At 45.4% G+C, this 21,199-nt stretch overlaps 1 pseudogene; it reads left to right on the forward strand.

Annotated features, from left to right (window-relative positions):
- Window positions 1-1,129: 1,129 nt before the first annotated feature.
- Window positions 1,130-16,479, forward strand: LOC118928429 (CAP-Gly domain-containing linker protein 2-like; annotated as a pseudogene).
- The last annotated feature ends 4,720 nt before the right edge of the window (window positions 16,480-21,199 follow it).

A 21,199-nucleotide genomic window follows, 5' to 3' on the forward strand; every position in this document is an offset into this window, starting at 1 on the left:
CTTTCGAGGAAGACTGTGCGGGCGGTTGGGCGGTTCCTGGCCTCCGGAGCTGGGGGCAGGGTGTGGGGGGCGGAGCTTGCTGAGAAAACTTCCTATGAGGATCTTTCAGCGGTGTCTGTCCATCGAGCAGCGTCCGCGGCTCTACTAGACTCCGTGACCAAAGGCGAGGTGAGCATTGTGCGATGGCGGCGCGCGTTCTGAAGTTGCCAGGAGACGGCGCGCGAATGCCATCTCGGGGCTCGCGGTTCGGTCCCTATCCCTCCTGTAGGAGTCAGCGCATGGGACAAAAACTACACCCTCTTATGCTGCCTTGAGCACCTTGACCATGTTTTTATGAACATTAACTCCGGGGGACCCGACAGTGGGAAACGGGAACGTGGTGGCCCCGACTCCTCACGCCCAGAGAGGAAGGCCAAATTGCCCACCCACCTAAAATCTAACCTTTATGGCTCTTTCCCCCACAAGCTCCTATTGCGGGTCTGCTCGCTAGCCCCACAGGATGCTAACCTCTTGAGAGAGACAGAGAACCTTTCTAGTTGCTCCTTCAGGAAGATTCACAGAAACAAGATCATAGGCTATAGGACATAAACACCTGTCCAGCTCTTCTGAACTCCAGGAGCATTTCTCCGACGGGCTAACCCCGCCACCGTCGCCCTTGTTAGCGCTGGGGCAGTGTGTGTGTGCCTGTCTCACACGTGCCGTGGGGCTCAGTCTGCCCCTTCAGAACTGCCACACGGATTTGCTTTCAGCTCGTTTCTCCTGGGTGGGGACAGGATCGCAGGAGGCCGAGGAGGCTCCTCTGGCACTCCCCATGAGGAACATGGTCTCCAGCTCTCAGTCCCCAGGTGCCCTCGCCAAGCCGTTATGGGAACCTAAATGCCAGTCCAAATGCCCTGAGCACGACGGGCTCTGTTAGCCAGTGAAGTGGGTGTCGTGAAGCTGAGACAAAAGGGTCCTTGTGCTCCTGCGGGCCTGCCGGGCCTTCACCAAGGAGGCCAGGCCGGGAGAGTAGTGATGGTGTGGGCCTGTTTTTGAAAACCTTCCGCTCATTCAGTTTTTCCTTGTTTAGGGCAGGCCTGGAAGCTGAGAATTATGGGCGCACTCACTCATCCATCCATCCTGGGGGACTCCTGAGTGCAGATCCCGTACCCAAAATGAGAAACAGCCCGAAGGCTCCCTGATGGGGGGCAGGGCCACCTGAGGGTGACAGAAGGGACCCAGATGCCCTTTGTCACCCTCTCCCGGTCCAGCAAACCCAGCCAGGACCCAGCGCGGGCGGCATGCCCTGCCCGCCACACTCCAGGGCCTTCTCTTTCCTGAGCCACCTCTTCTCCTGAACCTGCTCTCCGGTCAAGTTCAAGGAAAATGACTCCGCCCCTCTCTCTCCGGCTTCTTCACCCTGTGTGTGCCCCTCTCCCCCGCCCCCACCTCCCACCACCCTGGGCGCACCAGACCCAGACGCAGCTGGGGCTCGCGCGCACTGGCGAGCTGGAGCAGAGCCTGCTACTGGAGAAGACCAGGCCGAGCTGCTGCTCCGAGAATTAGCGACAACAGGGTAACACGCTGCCGCCGCCCGCCACTGCCTTGGCCCCTTCACGCCCCTTCGGCCTCTCTGTTTTATTATTTTCTGTCTTTGGCTGCTCTCCTCATTGTTTACTCCTTTTGCACCCCTTCCAGGAGGGAGGTAGAGGGTTAGGGACGTGCTTAGGCTTCACTGCCACATGGTACTTGTTGGGGGGAGGGGTCTTCACTGGCCAGCTCATGGTCCCACTGGACCCTCCCCTTCCTCCTCCCCATCCATTGCCTTGACGGGCTTTGTCCTGGCCAGAAATCGGGGGCCTCTTGGGCACATTCTGCCCCAAATGTGGGCAGGCATGGGGACAGCCTGTCTACGTCTGCCTTCTCCACAGGCTGGGAAGTCAAGGACCGCAGACCCAGATCTCTCTAGCCCAGGGAATCTTAAATATGGTGGTAGGAGGGGCCAGCCTGAAGGACATGGGGCTCTGTGTCAGCCCTAGGGTCAGGCTGTTAAAATACAGTGGGTCAGGGCATGGGTCATAGGCCAGGGAAGCTCTGCTTGGGGGTGAGGTCCTGCCAAGCCAGGGCCTGGTTCTGAGTCCAGGCTCTGGGCCCAGCTGACCCCTTCATGTGCTAGGGCAGGCCCCCTGTGCAGGCACATACATCCAAACAGCTGGCCAAATGCGCCCAGCACATAGCCCCGCTGTAGTTGTCTTGGCAAAGCAGCTAAACAGCCAGCAAGCAGTGATCAGTAAAAACCACCACAAACAGCATGTGCATGGGAGGCAGGCAGCAGTCAGTTTCTGTAGGTCGGCCTTAGCTCATGAATGGTGCATGCGCTGGCATCTGGGTCCCTTTGCACTGGCCATTGCTGGGTGACCCAGTGTGTCGTGCAGTAGACACACGTGTGCATGAAGGCTACTTGCAGAAACTGAATGAGTGGCAGTGCGCAGGTGTTAGCCCTCCACATGGGCATCTTGGGCTAGGGTTCAATCTGATTACAAAATCAAAAACAGGTTTACTGAACTCTAAAGGTCACTTTCAGAAACAAAAGTTTTTCAAGCTTGTAAAAGATTTCAAACGTTTAAATATATTGCTTCCAAATCTATGGCCATTGACAAGGTCAGGATGGAGTTTTAGAGGATGAAGCTTCTGATCTCACGGTTTGCCATCAGAAGGTGGGTCTGGGAGCATGAATTTTGTTCTGCTTTAGGCATTAAACCCTTCCTTGGCCACGCACTCCAGACAGCCCCTGTGATTCAATCCTGACTGTTTGGGGACCTTCCAAGAGCAGGACAATGCAAAATTCCCTGTCATCTCTGCTCTTTAAAAATAGTATGAACCTAGAGAAAGCCATAACTCCTGGTTTGTCCAAGCCACCTTGGGCAGCAGGGAAAGCTGACTCCTTGAATCAGTGGGGTACAAGCCAGGGAAGTCTTCCTGGAGGCTGTGGCCGCAGGGCCACAGACAGCTGACACTCAGGTGGAGGTGGGTTCCCTTCCCTTCCTGTGGCCCTCCTTCACTGGGGCTGGGGCCCTTGAGTGGGAGGCCCTGCCTTTCCCCTGTTGAGTCCCCAGACAGCCCACTGACCCCAGCCTCCCTCTCGCTGGTGGCTGACCACAGTGGCCGAGAAGTTTCAGGTGCTGCAGCTGGAGGAGGAGCTGACCCTGTGGTGCGGCAAGATCGAGGAGCTACAACAGTGCTTGCTGCACTCGGGCCTGCCACCCGCCAACCACCCCGAGGCCGCTGAGATGGTGCAGCTGCAGGAGTGGCTGCTGTTGGCCAGCAAGGAGCACCAGAGGGAGAACAGAGAGAGGCGTGCTGTGGGACAAGTACCAGAAGGCACTGAGGGCCTACCAGGTGGAGGTGGAAAAGCTCCGGGTGGCCAGCAAGAGGTACATGCAGGAGGTGGTGGACCTCAAGGCCAAGGTCCAGCAGGCCACCAGCGAGAACATGGGGCTCATGGACAACTGGAAGTCCAAGCTGGATTCACTGTCCTCGTACCACCAGAAGTCCCTGGAGGACCTCAAGGCCACCCTGAACTCAGGCCCGGGTGCCCAGCAGAAGGAGATCGGAGAGCTGAAGGCTGTGATGCAGGGCATCAAGATGGAGCACCAGCTGGAGCTGGGCAACCTGCAGGCCAAGCACAACATCGAGACAGCCATGCACGTGAAGGAGAAGGAGGGCCTGTGGCAGAAGCTGCAGGAGACCCAGAATGAGCTGGCCAGGCTGCAGCAGCAGCGGTGGGCCCAGCTGGAGTGCAGACTGGCCAGCACCGGCTGGAGCTGCAGGAGGCCCTGGACCAGTGCCACGATGCCGAGCTGTGGGTGCACGAGCTGGAGAAGCTAGATGTGGAGTACTGGGGGCAGGCACAGGCCATCGAGTTCCTCAAGGAGCAGATCTCCCTGGCCAAGAGGAAGATGCTGGATTATGAAGATGCTGCAGCAGTCGGAAGCCCAGAGCAAGCAGGAGGTTGAGAGGCTGCAGGAGAAGCATCTGGTTGCTGAAAACAGACTCCAGGCTCTGGAGTCCCTGTGCTCGTCCCAGCACACCAACGTAGTCAGACACCCCTGCTGCTAGGGGGACCCACAGGCTGCGTGTGAGGGTCCATCTGCGGAGGACCTGGGTGTTCACTGACCACTTTGTCCCAGCCCGGGGAGGCATTCTCCTTGTCCCCAGGTGCACACCTGGGGGAGATGAGACGGCATCAGTCAGAAGAGCAGCTGGGCCTGGTGACTGGGGTCCCAAGGTGGTCTGATCAGACCTGGCTGGGACCCCACAGGCCAGGCTGCAGAGAAGAACAACTCGGCACTGAGAATGGGTTTCTCCCACTCCCCAAGTTCCTGATTCACCCAGATGTCTTCCTGTGGAGGGCAAGCCCTGTGCATTCCCAGGGGGCCCATCTCCAGCACAAGCATCTGGAGGTGGCCCCCTTTCTGCCAGTCCTAATGAGACTGAGGAACAGTCCAGCAGCCACTTCCTCAGAGTGTGAGGGTTCCCAGAGTGGGCTCTGGAAGGCTAGAGGTAGGTGGCTCAATAGGCTGCTCCCACTAGTACCAGTTTTGCTCCAAATTCAGAAGGCTGAGGCCCTGGGTAGCGTGGGCTATGTCCACTCCAGCAGGGCCAGGAAGGGCTTTCACGTGGCTCCTGCCAGGCCGCAACAGCCCGATCTCCTCCGAACTCCCACGTAGTTGATATTGACTCCATAGATGAGCAAACCAAGCCTCTGAGATAAGTAACTTTCCCAGGTTTCTTGCTCAGTGATGACAGAGGGAATATCCAGCCTACTGCTGGAGGGCCGACAGGGTGCCCAGGATGACAGTAATCAGATCTTACCTGAAGGGACACCCAGCAGCATAATCGTTGATTTCATACAAGCCCTGGGGCTTCTTCAGCCTGTGGTTCTCCTTGTACATTTAAACCAGAATTTGGTCTTTGAGTAGTAAGTGTTCAGGAGTTCCAAGTGCTGAGTACCTTTTTTGTAAAAGGAGCTCTGCCTGTATCATTACCTCGAGGTCCTCCTGCAGGGGCCTTCTCGCCCACTCCTCCCTGTTTTTAGCAAGTGCTCTGCCAGGACCCTGGGCAGAGGGAAGAGGAAGAGCCCCAGGTGAGCTTGTGTGCACATGGCCTGACTGGCTGTTCAGGGCAGGGGGTTAGGCCAGGACCCCTAGTCTCCCTGGACCCCCTAGTCAGGGAGGTTTTGGATGACTGTGGTTACACAGGACAGCATCCCCTTGAGTCACAGACCTCGGGCTGAGGACTGGGTGGTGACCTCAAGGATCCCATCTCTTGACTTCCATCTATATGGGGCCTCCACCCAGATCCACATGCCTCCCAAATTCAGAATTTTAAGTCCAGGGAAAGCTAGGTTTTGGTCTCATATAGAAAGTATGGAAATTATAAAGAAATATTTTAGTGGTGCTTAATCATAGCAAGCTGAGACTAAAATGGGGCTTGGGATGTATGAGCAGAAGTATGAGGGGCAGGCTGATGGAGGTGACTGCCTGTTCAGTGCTGTGCTGCCATGATTAGATTCTGTAGTGTTTGATTCTGGAAAACTGCAGGCTCAGCAGACAGCCAGCTCAGGCAGGAGGCTGGGAATGTGTGCCAAAGAAGCAGTGAGGAGCCTGTTGATCTTCACCATGAGGATTTTTTTTAACTTAATTGATCTTTTCTTCTTCAGCTTATGAGTTTATTATTAAGATGTGTTGGAGAGAAAAGAAGTAGCATTTATTGAAGTTCCTCTGGGAGCTGTCCCAGGGCATGCTCTGCATACCCTGCCCCATGGCAGCTGATACTTGTTCTGTGGATGGGAAACTGAGGCTGGGAGTCTTGCCTCTGGATGATGATGGAAGCAGACTCAGGACCAATCTCTGTAGGTGTCCCAGGGAAGAAGACATCTGTTTACTATAATAGATGTTTCAACAAAGGAAGGGGTAGGAAGCATTCACATGAAAGCTGCATAAACAGATTTTGGGAGTCCTGGGAGCAGTGACGGGGATCCCCTGTTGTCAGGGAGGCCAAACTGAAGATATCTGTGCTCCCTGCCACCATATCAAGTCCCTGAAAGTCATCTTGTGTAGCGGTGAGCTGGGTTGGCTGGAGGTCAGGCGGCAGAGGGAGAGGTTAGTGCCCCTGCCTCACAGGGCTTTCCTTTCCAATGATTGAGTCCAACGACATTTCAGGAGAGAAGATCAGGATGCAGGAGACTGTGCACTGATGCAGTGGCTGCTGGGCTGGGTGGGACTCTGGCCTTTTGGGAAAGGCTGGTTGGTTCTGCCTTTATGCTGGGTACCACATGCTTTGCATCATCTGCCATTTGGTGAGAGCCACCTACTGTGTCAATGAGCTACTCAGCCACCCTGAGGTGAGGAGGGAGGCTGTACAGTTAAGTGGCAAGCATTGTGCTAAGTACCGTGTTACTTATTTGTGTGTTTTTTTTGGTATCGTTAATCTACAATTACATGAGGAACATTATGTTTACTAGACTCCCCTCATCACCAAGTTCCCCCCACATATCCCATTGCAGTCACTGTCCATCAGCGTAGTAAGATGCTGTACAATCTCTACCTGTCCTCTCCATGCTGTACAGCCTTCCCCGTGCCACACCCCACAATATGCATGCTAATCGTAATGCCCTCTTTCTTTTTCCCCCCCCTTATCCCTCCCTTCCCATCCATCCTCCCTGGTCCCTTTCCCTTTGGTAACTGTTAGTCCATTCTTGGGTTCTGTGAGTCTGCTGCTGTTTTGCTCCTTCAGTTTTTTCTTGGTTCTTACACTCCACAGATGAGTGAAATCATTTGGTACTTGTCTTTCTCTGCCTGGCTTATTTCACTGAGCATAATACCCTCTCGCTCCATCCATGTTGTTGCAAATGGTAGGATTTGTTTTCTTCTTATGGCTGAATAATATTCCATTGTGTATATGTACCACATCTTCTTTATTCATCTACTGATGGACACTTAGGTTGCTTCCATTTCTTGGCTATTGTAAATACTGCTGCGATAAACATAGTGGTGCATATGTCTTTTTCAAACTGGGCTGCAAAATTCTTAGGGTAAATTCCTAGGAGTGTAATTCTTGAGGCAAATGGTATTTCTATTTTGAGTTTTTTGAGGAACCTCCATACTGCTTTCCACAATTGTTGAACTAATTTACATTCCCACCAGCAGTGTAGGAGGGTTCCCCTTTCTCCACATTCTCACCAACATTTGTTGTTGTTTGTCTTTTGGATGGTGGCGATCCTTACTGGTGTGAGATGGTATCTCATTGTGGTTTTAGTTTGCATTTCTCTGATGACTAGTGGTGTGGAGCATCTTTTCATGTGTCTTTTGGCCATCTGAATTTCTTCTTTGGAGAACTGTCTCTTCAGTTCCTCTGACCATTTTTTAATTGGATTATTTGCTTTTTGTTTGTTGCGGTGCATGAGCTCTTTATATATTTTGGATGTCAACCCTTTATCAGATCTGTCATTTATGAATATATTCTCCCATACTGTAGGATGCCTTTTTGTTCTATTGGTGGTGTCCTTTGCTGTACAGAAGGTTTTCAGTTTGATATAGTCCCAGTTGTTCATTTTTGCTTTTGTTTCCCTTGCCCAGGAAGATATGTTCATGAAGAAGTTACTCATGTTTATGTCTAAGAGATTTTTGCCCAGGTTTTTTCCTAAGAGTTTTATGGTTTCATGGCTTACATTCAGGTCTTTGATCCATTTAGAATTTACTTTTGTGTATGGGGTTAGACAATGATCCAGTTTCATTCTCTCACATGTAGCTGTCCAGTTTTGCCAACACCAGCTGTTGAAGAGGCTGTCATTTCCCCATTGTACGTCCATAGCTCCTTTATCATATATTAATTGACTGTATATGTTTGGCTTAATATCTGGACTCTCTATTCTGTTCCACTGGTGTGTGGGTCTCTTCTTGTGCCAGTACCAAATTGTCTTGATTACTGTGACTTTGTAGTAGAGCTTGAAGTCGGGGAACATAATCCTTCTATCTTTATTCTTCCTTCATCAGATTCCTTTGGCTATTCGGGGTCTTTTGTGGTTCCATATGAATTTTAGAACTATTTGTTCCAGTTCATTGAAGAATGTGGTTGGTATTTTAATAGGCATTGCACTGAATCTGTACATTGCTTTAGGCAGGATGGCCATTTTGACAATATTAATTCTTCCTAGCCAAGAGCATGGAATGAGTTTCCATTTGTTAGTGTCCACTTTAATTTCTCTTAAGAGTGTCTTGTAGTTTTCAGGGTATAGTTCTTTCACTTCCTTGGTTAGGTTTATTCCTAGGTGTTTTATTCTTTTCAATGCAATTGTGAATGGAATTGTTTTCCTGATTTCTCTTTCTGTTAGTTCATCATTAGTGTATAGAAAAGCAACAGATTTCTGTGTATTAATTTTGTATCATGCAACTTTGCTGAATTCAGATATTAGTTCTAGTAGTTTTGGAATAGAGTCTTTAGGGTCTTTAAGTACAATATCATGTCATCTGCAAATAGTGCCAGTTTGACCTCTTCTTTACCAATATGGATGCCTTGTATTTCTTTGTTTTGTCTGATTTCCATGGCTAGGGCCTCCAGTACTATGTTGAATAACAGTGGAAAGAGTAGGCATCCCTGTCTTGTTCCCGATCTTAGAGGAAAAGCTTTCAGCTTCTCGCTGTTAAGTATGATGTTGGCTGTGGATTTGTTGTATATGGCTTTTATTATGTTGAGGTACTTGCCCTCTATACCCATTTTGTTGAGAGTTTTTATCATGAATGGATGTTGGATTTTGTCAAATGCTTTTTCAGCATCTATGGAAAAGATCATGTGGTTTTTGTCCTTCTTTTTGTTGATGTGGTGGATGATGTTGACGGATTTTCAAATGTTGTACCATCCTTGTATCCCTGAGATGAATCCCACTTGATCATGATGTATGGTTCTCTTGATGTATTTTTGAATTCGGTTTGCTAATATTTTGTTTAGTATTTTTGCATCTATGTTCATCAGGGATATTGGTCTGTAATCTTCTTTTTTGGTAGGGTCTTTGCCTGGTTTTGGTATTAGAGTGTTGCTGGCTTCATAGGATGAGTTTGGAAGTATTTCTTCCTCTTCTATTTTTTGGAAAACTTGAAGGAGAATTGGTATTATGTCTTCTCTATATGTCTTATAAAATTCGGTGGTGAATCCGTCTGGCCCAGGGGTTTTGTTCTTAGGTAGTTTTTTGATTACCGATTCAATTTTGTTGCTGGTAATTGGTTTGTTTAGATTTTCTGTTTCTTCCTTGGTCAGACATGGAAGCTTGTATTTTTCTAGGAAGTTGTCCATTTCTTCTAGGTTTTCCAGCTTGTTAGCATATAGATTTTCATAGTATTCTCCAATAATTTTTTGTATTTCTGAGGGGTCTGTCGTGATTTTTCCTTTCTCATTTCTGATTTTGTTGATGTGTGTAGATTCTTTTTCTCTTAATAAGTCTGGCTAGGGTCTTATCTATTTTGTTAATTTTTTCAAAGAACCAGCTCTTGGTTTCATTAATTTTTTCTATTGTTTTATTCTTCTCAATTTTCTTTATTTCTTCTCTGATCCTTATTATGTCCCTCCTTCTGCTGACTTGGGGCCTCGTTTGTTCTTCTTTTTCCAATTTCAATAATTGTGACTTTAGACTATTCATTTGGGTTTGTTCTTCCTTCTTTAAATAGGCCTGGATTGCTATATATTTTCCTCTTAGAGTTGCCTTCACTGCATCCCACAGAAGTTGGGGCTTTGTGTTGTTGTTGTCATTTGTTTCCATATATTGCTTGATCTCTATTTTAATTTGTTCATTGATCCATTGATTATTTAGGAGCTTGTTTATAAGCCTCCTTGTGTTTGTGTGCCTTTTTGTTTTCTTTGTACAATTTATTTCTAGTTTTATGCCTTTGTGGTCTGAGAAGTTGGTTGGTAGAATTTCAATCTTTTTTAATATAAGAAGGCTCCTTTTGTGGCCTAGTATGTGGTCTCTTCTGGAAAATGTTCCTTGAGCACTTGAGAAGAGTATGTATCCTGCTGACTTTGGGTGCAGAGTTCTGTAGATGTCTGTTAAGTCCATCTGTTCTAGTGTGTTGTTCAGTGCCTCTGTGTCCTTACTTATTTTCTGTCTGGTCGATCTGTCCTTTGAAGTGAATGGTGTGTTGAAGTCTCCTAAAATGAATGCATTGCATTCTATTTCCTCCTTTAGTTCTGTTAGTATTTGTTTCACATATGCTGGTGCTCCTGTGTTGGGTGCATATATATTTATAATGGTTATATCCTCTTGTTGGACTGAGCCCTTTATCATTATGTAATGTCCTTCTTTATCTCTTGTTACTTTCTTTGTTTTGAAGTCTATTTTGTCTGATACTAGTACTTCAATACCTGCTTTTTTCTCCCTGTTGTTTGCATGAAATATCTTTTTCATCCCTTGACTTTTAGTCTGTGCATATCTTTGGGTTTGAGATGAGTCTCTTGTGAGCAGCATATAGATGGTTCTTGTTTTTTTATCCATTCTGTTACTCTGTGTCTTTTGATTGGTGCATTCAGTCCATTTACATTTAGGGTGATTATTGGAAGATATATATTTATTACCATTGCAGGCTTTAGATTTGTGGTTACCAAAGATTCAAGGGTAGCTTCTTTACTATCTAGCCGCCTAACTTAACTCTCTTATTAAGCTATTATAAACACAGTCTGATGATTCTTTATTTCTCTCCCTTCTTATTCCTCCTCCTCCATTCTTTATGTCTTAGGTGTTTTATTCTGTACTCTTTTGTGTTTCCTTTGACTGCTTTTGTGCGTAGTTGATTTTATTTTTTGTCTTTAGTTAGTATGTGGTTGGTCTGCTTTCTTTGGTGTGATTTAGTTTTCTCTGGTGACATCTATTTAGCCTTAGGAGTGCTTCCATCTACAGCAGTCCCTTTAAAATATACTGTAGAGGTGGTTTGTGGGAGGCAAATTCCCTCATGTTTAATTTTCTGGGAATTGTTTAATCCCTCCTTCATATTTAAATGATAATTGTGCTGGATATAGCATTCCTGGTTCAAGGCCCTTCTGTTTCATTGCATTAAATATATCATGCCATTCTCTTCTGGCCTATAAGGTTTCTGTTGAGAAGTCTGGTTATAACCTGATGGGTTTTTCTTTGTAGGTGATGTTTTTTCTCTCTCTGGATGCCTTTAATACTCTGTCCTTGTCTTTGATCTTTGCCATTTCAATTATTATATGTATTGGTGTTGCCCTCCTTGGGTCCCTTTCCTCCCCCAGTTTGGGGAATTTTTCAGTAATTATTTCTTCAAAGACACTTTCTATCCCTTTTTCTCTCTCTTCTTCTTCTGGTACTCCTATAATGCGAATATTGTTCCATTTGGATTGGTCACACAGTTCTCTTAATATTCTTTCATTCCTGGACATCCTTTTCTCTCTCTCTGCCTCACCTTCTCTGTATTACTGTTCTCTGATTTCTATTCCATTAATGGCCTCTTGCACCTCATCCAGTCTGCTCTTAAGTCCTTCCAGAGATTGTTTTATTTCTGTATTGTCCCTCCCTACTTGCTCCTTTAGCTCTTGCATATTTCTCTGCACATTCATCAGCATGGTTATGACCTTTATTTTGAATTTTTTTTCACGAATTTTGGTTAAATCTATCTCCCCAGGCCTTCTCTCGGGGGTTGTCTGGGTAATTCTGGACTTTTCTTCTGCCTTTTCATGGTGATAGAGGTAGCTGTAGGCAGGTAGCGAGTGTGTCAGCTGGGAGAACAAAGTCCTTTTCTGTTTGCTTGTTGCCTTGCCCTTCTCTGCTGCCTGTGTTGGTTACCCGCACTCCTGGAGCAGCCTCCAGATTAATCCCCTAAGGTGCTGTGGGCGGGGTCACCATCAGTGTAGCCCAGAGCCCTGCAGGGAGTGGCAGGTGCGCCAAGTGTGCTCTTCTGCAAGAACAGCACCCCTTTGCGCCTTGCCCCAGTTTCTTCTGCCTGCTCTGGGCAGCTGCACACCAGTGGCAGCCTTTGGGTCTGGCCCGGGTGGCTGTTTGCTGAGAGGAGATTCTGGGCAGCTGCTGGGGGTGCAGCTGCTCCCATGCTTCTCCGCTGCTGCCTCAGGCATGCACAGCCACTCCCAGGCTGCTCTGCCACCATCACAGTCTCGTGCGGCCACTCCCGGGCTGCTCCATAGCCACCACGGGCATGCGTGGCCACTCTCCAGCTACTGGGCCACTGTGTCAGGGGCCGCGCCAGCTGGGGGAATGACTGGCAGGCTGCTTATTGCTGTGAGGGGCTTCAGGGCTGCGTTGCCACCCATGGGGCTGGGGTGCCTGATGTTCCTCAGGATTCCCTGCCTGCTGGGCTGAATGTGCCGGGACGTTTCCATCCAGCTGTTAGGCCCCTGTCCCTTTAAGACTTTCAAAAAGCACTCTCTTTTCTTTTGTCCCAGGGGAGCCAGTTGAGAGGACCCGCTCGCAGATTTTGCCTTTCCTTTTCTCTAATATCCAGCACACCATGCAGTGTGGATTACTAGGGCTGGGTATTTAGCAGTCCTGGGCTTTCACTCCCTCCCCACTCCAACTCCTTTCCTCCTACCAGAGAGCTGGGGTGGGGGGAGCACTTGGGTCCTGCCGGGCCACGGTTTGTATCTTACCCCCTTCGTGAGATGCTGAATTCTCGCAGATGTAGATGTAGCCTGGCTGTCGTACTGTATCCACTGGTCTCTCTTTTAGGAATGGTTGTATTTATTGTATTTTCAAAAATATATCTAGGTTTTGGGAGGAGATTTCCGCTGCCCTACTCACACTACCATCTTGGCTCCACTTACTTGGTTTTAACTTTATTTTTTAAGTAGGTGTAAACTTCAAATGGTTCAAAGGGCTTATAGCAAAGGATTGTCTCTTGCCCAAATTTCCTCTGTAAACACATAATGTTAGCCAACTTATCAGAGATGGTTTATGCACATACAAACACACAGGTAACAGAGGTACCACACCTCCCACACTGTTTGGCCCCTTATTTTTTTTCCATTTAATAATGTATCTTGGAGACTGTTCCTTATCACTACATTCTTTCATATGGTGCAGAATATTCCACTGTTTGGAGCTACGATCATGGATTTGGCCAGTTTCCTACTGACTGGATCAAAGGTTGTTTCCAGTCTTTGGCTATGACAAACACTGCTTTGGTAAATTAACAACAAAATATTTCATCAAACTTTGTGATTTTTGCCAAACTGAACAGTAAAAGATGTTACCCAGAGTAGCTTCAGCTTGCCCTTTTGTTATTGTGAATGAAGCTCTATTTTCATTTCTACCTGTATCCTTTGCCCATTTTTTCTTGATCTTTTTGTTGTTTTTTAGAAATTCTTTATATATGACATTGCAAACATTTTTCCCAATTTTTTGTCTTTTTATTTTTTTTGCCTCTGACATTTCTTATGGTGGTTTTTATCGTGATTTTGAAAACACAATCTTCTTTGGCTTCTGGGTTTATTATTTTTAAATGTAGCCCACAGTTTCTTCTAGTACTTTTTTAGTTTCATTTTCTATGCTTAAAATCTCTGCTCCATCTTGAATTCATCCTTCTATAAGGTGTTTTTTTCCTGAGAGTATATTTATATTTTTTCCCAAAAGTATACCACTACCATTTTTGAAAAACTCATTTCCCCCTCTCCACTGATTTGAATTATTGACCTACCATCTTTAAATTCCCTTGCATAATTGACTCTTACTTCTGAGCTTTCTAGTCCATTTTAGTGACTTGTCTGTTCATGCGACAGTTCTATAATGTTTCAATTATTCAACCTTTGTTTATATTTTAATCACTGGGAGAGCTAGTCTTTCCTGCTCTGCTTTTTCAAAATTCTCTTGGACATTTTTTTTTTTTGCATTGGGGTGAAATTAACGTAACATAAAATTAACCATTTTAAAGTGAAAAATTTGGTGACATTTGGCATATTCACAGTGTTGTGTAGCCACCACCTCTATTTAGTGCCAAAACATTTTCATCTCCCCAAAAGGAAACCCCATACCCATTCTCAGTCACTTCCCACTCTCCCCTCCCCCCACCAGCCACTGGCAACCATTAGTCTGCTTTCTGTTTCTATGGATTTGCTGATTCTACACATTTTCATATAAAGAGCATCATATAATAGGTGGCTTTTTCTGTGTGGCTTCTTTTACTTAGCCTAATATAGTGAAGGTTCCTCCATGGTGTAGCAGTGTCAGTGTGTCATTCCTGTTTAGAGCTGAGTAATAGTTGATCGCATGCACACGCCAGTTTGTTTATCCATCCACCTATGGATGACATCTGAGCTGTTTCCACATCTTTGGCTGCTGAAAACATGCATGTTTTTAGCGTGCATGTACAGGTACTTGTCAAGTGCCTCTTTGGTGTTCTTTGGGGTGTATACCCAGGGGTGAAATTGCTAGGTCACATGGTAATTCTGTGTTTAATTTTTTGAAGTTTTTGCTGAGCTCTCTTGTTTCTTCTTGCTTATTTTTTCATGTGATTTTACAATCAGCTTATCTAGTTCCACAAAAATTAAAATCTTGTTGGCATTATGTTATATTGGTAGGTTAACTTGTGGAAAGTATGTTTCCAGCACTGTCCCTGCATTATCTTTTTTATGACTGTTCAGAGACTATCAGTGCTTAATACACAAGACTTTGTGACATGAGCACCATTTTTTGTTTTGTTTTGTTTTTTTGTTTAACATCTTTTTGTTGTTGTTGTTATCATTAATCTACAATTACATGAAGAACATTATGTTTACTAGGCTCCCCCCCTCACCAAGTCCCCCCCACACACCCCACCACAGTCACTGTCCATCAGTGCAGCAAGATGCTGTAGAATCACTACTTGTCTTCACCGTGCTGCACAGCCCTCCCCATGCCCCCCTACATGCTAATTATACATGCATGAGCACCATTTTTATTTTCGTAACTTCCCACTCAAGGAAACTGACACTCTAAGTGGCCCAAGACTTTTATTTGTATTGCAGCCTTTTGTTCAGAGTGGGTTACCCAGAGGGGACTAGTGTGAGAAAGAATTTGGACCAATGAGCCCATGTGTAGCTCCGTTTTAGGGTTCCTGCAGGTCATCCCCTCGCCCACTGACCTAGAACACTGATGGCCCTTTGTCTCTCCTTTCTCCAGGCCTTCAGAACAAGCTGACCAAGAGGGACAAAGAGGTTACAGCCTTGATGTCCCAGACCAAGATGCTCAGGGCCCGAGTAAGTGGTAAGTCTCCCTTGTGCAGGGCAGATGGGGGGCTTTCACTGGGGCCATGTGGCAGTCAGGTGTGGGGTGTGCTGACACCTGGTTAAGGGCACCCTCTCCATGCTGCCTTGAGGAGAAGGTGACCTGGGCCAGTCCAGCTGCCCTGGACTTCACCTGGGCTGCAGTGAGTGGGGAGTAGGAACCCATATACGTCCAACATATAATTGGGGCCCTGAGCCAGCTTCTTTCCCCAGAGCCAGCTCTGTGTTCCCTCTGCTCTGAAATTCTGTCACCAGTTCTGTTTGGTCTTGAAGATGTTTTGGGTTCTCTAGGTCACTTTGATAGTGTATCAGTCCCCAGCCCCTAGAAGAAATACCAGGATTTCAGAACTGGAGGGATGGATGCTCGCAGCAGCAGAGAGCAAGACACAGGGGGGATGAGGACAGAGGGGGAGCCTGGGGAAGGGCGGGGTTCTGGAACTTGGGACTTTGTGACAAACTGGCCCTGCTTCTTGTTTGCCAGAATGCCAGTGCTGACGTCCATGAGACGACCCCCATCCTGGGAACTGGTTCCCACTTCTCTCCAGTTGCCATCACGTTCACATGGCATAATTGGTCCTGACAAAGGTAGTTGGCCTCAAACTCCTCGGAGGCGAAGGTGAAGATTTAGCTTTTCCTTGTCCAGGAGCAGTGTAGGCGCCGGTCCCGTCTCGGGGAGGGTGGACTGTTTCCCCTGCCCCTGAGGGCTTGGGCTGCTGTGCTGGGGGGCTCAGGTCTGCTTTTGTAGCTCTTCCTTTGGCCCCTGGCTGGCTGGTTCTGCAGGACGAGAGAGATGCACTCCGTGGAGTGTGTCACTGTGACTCCCCTGGGAAAACAGGCTCCCTGCCCAGGTTTGGCCCTCTGGTGGGACAGACTCCCATAGCCATCCTGCCCTCTCTTTGCTTTCCCTGCTGGCTGACCCTCAGCACTGGTGAGCAAGTGTAAGTCAGGAGAGAAGAAGGTGGACACCCTGTAGAAGGAGAAGCAGCATGTGGAGGCAGACCTAGAGGCTGTGTCCCGGAAGACGCATGATGGCTCGGGCCAGCTGGTCCTCATCAGCCAGGAGTTGCTCAGGAAGGGGCACTGAGTCAGCCATGGGCTCGGTGGTCATGCTTGCTGGCCCTGCCCCTCACTCCACCTGACATTAGCCAGTCTTCCCCAGAGCAAGGGGGAAGGGCCACATCGTACAGGTGGTTGGCATGACCAATGATCACCTAAGCGCTGATGAAGCCTCAGAATCCTTCTTAACACAAACGAGTTTATAGGAAACTCCCAGGAGAGAAGATTAGTAGTTCTAAAACTTCTTGGTCTCAGGGGGCCCTTTAAAAATATTTTTATAAAAGTTTTCTTAAAAACTCTTAAAAGTTATTGGGGTTTTCAAAGAGCTTTTCTTTATTCTATACTTATATTGTAAATTAAAACTGAGGATTTTTAAAATAGCTATTAAATCATTTAAAAATAATAATATTAATAATTGCATGTAACATAAACAATACGCTTTGGGGAAAAAGTGCTTCCTAAAACAAACATGGTTTAGTCAGAACAGTGGCATTGCTTTACATTTTTGCAGATTTCTTGAGTGTTGGGCTTAGTAGAAGACAGTAGGATTCTCCTCTCTTCCTCTGCATTCAATCATTGCAATCATGATCAAGTAGGATTTATTCCAGGGATGCAAGGATGGTACAACATACGAAAATCCATCAATATCATCCACCACATCAACAAAAAGAAGGACAAAAACCACACAATCACCTCCATTGATGCTGAAAAAGCATTCGACAAAATTCAACATCCATTCATGATAAAAACTCTCAAAAAAAATAGGTATATGGGGCAACTACCTCAACATAATAAAGGCTATATATGACAAACCCACAGCCATCATCATACTTAATAGCGAGAGGCTGAAAGCTTTTCCTTTAAGATCAGGAACACTACAAGGATGCCCACTCTCCCCACTTTTATTCAACTTAGTTCTGGAGGTCCTTGCCATGGCAGTCAGACAACACAAAGAAATAAAAGGCATCCAGATTGGCAAGGAAGAAGTTAAACTGTCCCTGTTTGCAGATGACATGATATTGTACATAAAAAACACTAAAGAGTCCACTCCAAAACTACTAGAACTAATATCTGAATTCAGCAAAGTTGCAGGATACAAAATTTAATACACAGAAATCTGTTGCATTCCTATACACTAACGATGAACTAGCAGAAAGAGAAATCAGGAAAACAATTCCATTCACAATTGCATCAAAAAGAATAAAATACCTAGGAATAAACCTAACCAAGGAAATGAAAGACCTATGCTCTGAAAACTACAAGACACTCATGAGAGAAATTAAAGAAGATAACAATAAATGGAAACACATCCCGTGCTCATGGATAGGAAGAATTAATATTGTCAAAATGGCCATCCTGCCTAAAGCAATCTACAGATTCAAGGCAATCCGTATCAAAATACCAACAGCATTATTCAACAAACTAGAACAAATAGTTCTAAAATTCATATGGAACCACAAAAGACCCTGAATAGCCAAAGGAATCCTGAGAAGGAAGAATAAAGTGGGGGCTTATGCTCCCCGACTTCAAGCTCTATTACAAAGCTACAGTAATCAAGACAATTTGGTGTTGGCACAAGAACAGACTCATAGACCAGTGGAACAGAATAGAGAGCCCAGATATAAACCCAAGCATACATGGTAAATTAATATACAATAAAGGAGCCATGGATATACAATGGGCAAATGACAGCCTCTTCAACAGCTAGTGTTGGCAAAACTGGATAGCTACATGCAAGAGAATGAAACTGGATTATTGTCTAACCCCATATACAAAAGTAAACTCAAAATGGATCAAAGACCTGAATGTAAGTCATGAAGACTCTCAGAAGAAAACTCTCAGAAGAAAACATAGGCAAAAATCTCTTGAATATAAACATGAGCAACTTTTTCCTGAAAGCATCTCCTTAGGCAAGGGAAACAAAAGCAAAAATAAACACATGGGACTACATCAAACTAAAAAGCTTCTGTACAGCAAAGGACACCATCAGCAGAACAAAAAGGCATCCTACAGTATGGGATAGTATATTTGTAAATGACATATCAGACAAAGGGCTAACATCCAAAATATATAAAGAACTCACACACCTCAACACCCAAAAGGTAAATAACCCTATTAAAAAATGGGCAGAGGATATGAACAGACACTTCTCCAAAGGAGAAATTCAGATGGCCAACAAGCATGTGAAAAGATGCTCCACATCACTAATTATCAGGGAAATGCAAATTAAAACCTCAATGAGACATCACCTCACACCAGTTAGGATGGCCAACATAGAGAAGACTAAGAACAACAAATGCTGGCAAGGATGCAGAGAAAGGGGAACCCTCCTACACTGCTGGTGGGAATGTAAGCTAGTTCAACCATTGTGGAAAGCAATATGGACATTCCTAAAAAAACTAAAAATAGAAATACCATTTGACCCAAGAATTTCACACCTAGGAATTTACCCAAAGAAAACAACTTCTCAGATTCAAAAAGACATATGCACCCCTATGTTTATTGCAACATTATTTGCAATAGCCAAGATATGGAAGTAACCTAAGTGTCCATTAGTAGATGAATGGATAAAGAAGAGGTGGTACATATACACAATGGAATAGTATTCAGCCATAAGAAAGAAACAAATCCTACCATTTGCAACAACAGGGATGGAGCTAGAGGGTGTTATGCTCAGTGAAATAAGCCAGGCAGAGAAAGACAAGTACCAAATGATTTCTCTCGTTTGTGGAGTATAACGATGAAGCAAAACTGAAGGAACAAAACAGCAGCAGACTCACAGACTCCAAGAAGGCACTAGCGATTACCAAAGCGGAGGGGTCTGGTGGGGGGGCGGGTGAGGAGGGAGGAAGAAGGGGATTGTGGGGTATCATGATTAGTGCACATGGTGTGTGTGGGGTCACAGGGAAGACAGTGTAGCACAGAGAAGTAGGGACTCTGTGGTGTCTTACTACACTGATGGACAGTGACTGTAATGGGATATGGAGGGGACTCGATAATAAGGGTGAATGTAATAACCACATTGTTTTTCTTGTGAAACCTTCATAAGAGTGTATATCAAAGATACCTTAAAAATAAACAACCCCCACCAAAAAAAAAATTTAAGAAGGCTTAAATCATGAGAAAACTAACTCTGATCTTGGATAAGCCAAAATACTGTTCTGGCATTGGTTTTACATGGCAAATTAAAATTTAAAGACACTGCCAAAAGCTCTCCTGTTATCTTGGAACTAAGGCCTTTTTTTATCTAATAACTGTAATAACAAATCCTATTTCAGAAATATACTTTTTAGTGCCCACATAGGAAACATACATAGTTAATTCTTTTAGATATTTTTAACTGTTTGACTGGACTAGCGTGCACACATTCAACAGAGTAATTTTTAAATTTTTCCAAGAGAGAAAAATGAACATCAAAAGTGTGGAGAATGAGCTACTTCAGACAAACATGAAACTACCACTCTAAAAGGCTAAAATCCATTTTCATTCAGCAGGGAGAAGGAAAACATTTTAAACATAGGAAAACAGATTTTTACATATACATACACACACAAAAAGAATGACATTTTTGCCAATTTAAAAAATAACTTAGGCAAGTGACAAGTTAACAGAGCTACCCAATTAAAAGTATTTTTTACCTTTCAAAGTACAGAAATGAAGTATCACTTATGTTAAACAAATAATCTCTTTTACAAACAAGACAACTTTCTCATGAGGGTTTGTTTTTTCCTTCCTTGTTCTGAGTTACCCTCAAATAAACAATCTTGTTCACATCCAAAGTTCTCAAAAATGGCCACTGCACTTCTAAATTGTCCCTAGTGAAATTATGTCAGAGAGATAAGGGTACAAGTTAGTACAGTTGTGAGAAAACATGAAGGAAGAAAATATTTGGCCCAGTTTTAGTTGAAACAAGGATCCATAAGGATGTTGCTGTGCAACCCTGTATCTCCAGAACTTGGCCAAAGTCCAAATGCCTTTTATCAGGGGCCAGAGAAAAATGTCCTGATTCTGGGCAGGAGAAATGAAACAAAGCAATTCACGGTAACGTAGACAAAACTGAGGAAGAAGTCCTTATAAAGGCTTGAAATTGTGTCCTGTGGCAAAGTTTAACCAAAGGATACTGGTCTGAGGATACATTCTGAATTCCAAAGCCTTGAGGGTTAGTTGTAGGACAGACTTACCAGGCCTCGGTTGATGGAGTAATTTATATGGTTAATTCTGAGAACAAATGACATTCCAGCATGCTAACTAGTTATATCATACCTGAGCAGTTGGCATCCCCAGCTCTTAGAGGGACAAGTCATGTTCAGCCACCAGAAACTGAGCAATAGTAGGTTTGTGATGCCCTTAGACATCCAGGACTGCACATCTCTTTTCCTTATATACTTTTCCTCTTTTAGACAAACAATATTCAAAACGTTAGACAAAAGGATAGACCATAGGAGCAGGTGGAGCAAGCCAGAAAACAATTTCACCAAGGAAAAATAAAAATCTGGATAACCAAAAAACCAAAGGAGACTTTATTCTAAGGAAAACAAACAGAATAATCTCAACTTGAGGGTCTCACAAAACATCAGAGCTCAATTCAGTGAGAACTTACCTCCCAGACACGAGCAGGATGGCACCTCAGAGATGCAAGGGGCCTCAGATGTGCACATTACTACTACAGTCGAAGGTTCCAGTCTAAGGTAGTAAGAGTTTCCACAGAATCTCTGCAGATTCTTCATTTCTGACAATGCCCCCCATCCACAGATCACCAAGAACACACCTGTAGTTGAACAAGGGAGATGGCACACAACGGGTATCCCATCCATCACGGGCATCTCAGCAAGCATTAGTTAGAAAATACTTCTTACAGGATTTGGCCTTGTGTTGCATGATTTTC

The sequence above is a fragment of the Manis pentadactyla genome, chromosome 10 (genome assembly GCF_030020395.1).
Source record: "Manis pentadactyla isolate mManPen7 chromosome 10, mManPen7.hap1, whole genome shotgun sequence".
NCBI lineage: Eukaryota > Metazoa > Chordata > Mammalia > Pholidota > Manidae > Manis > Manis pentadactyla.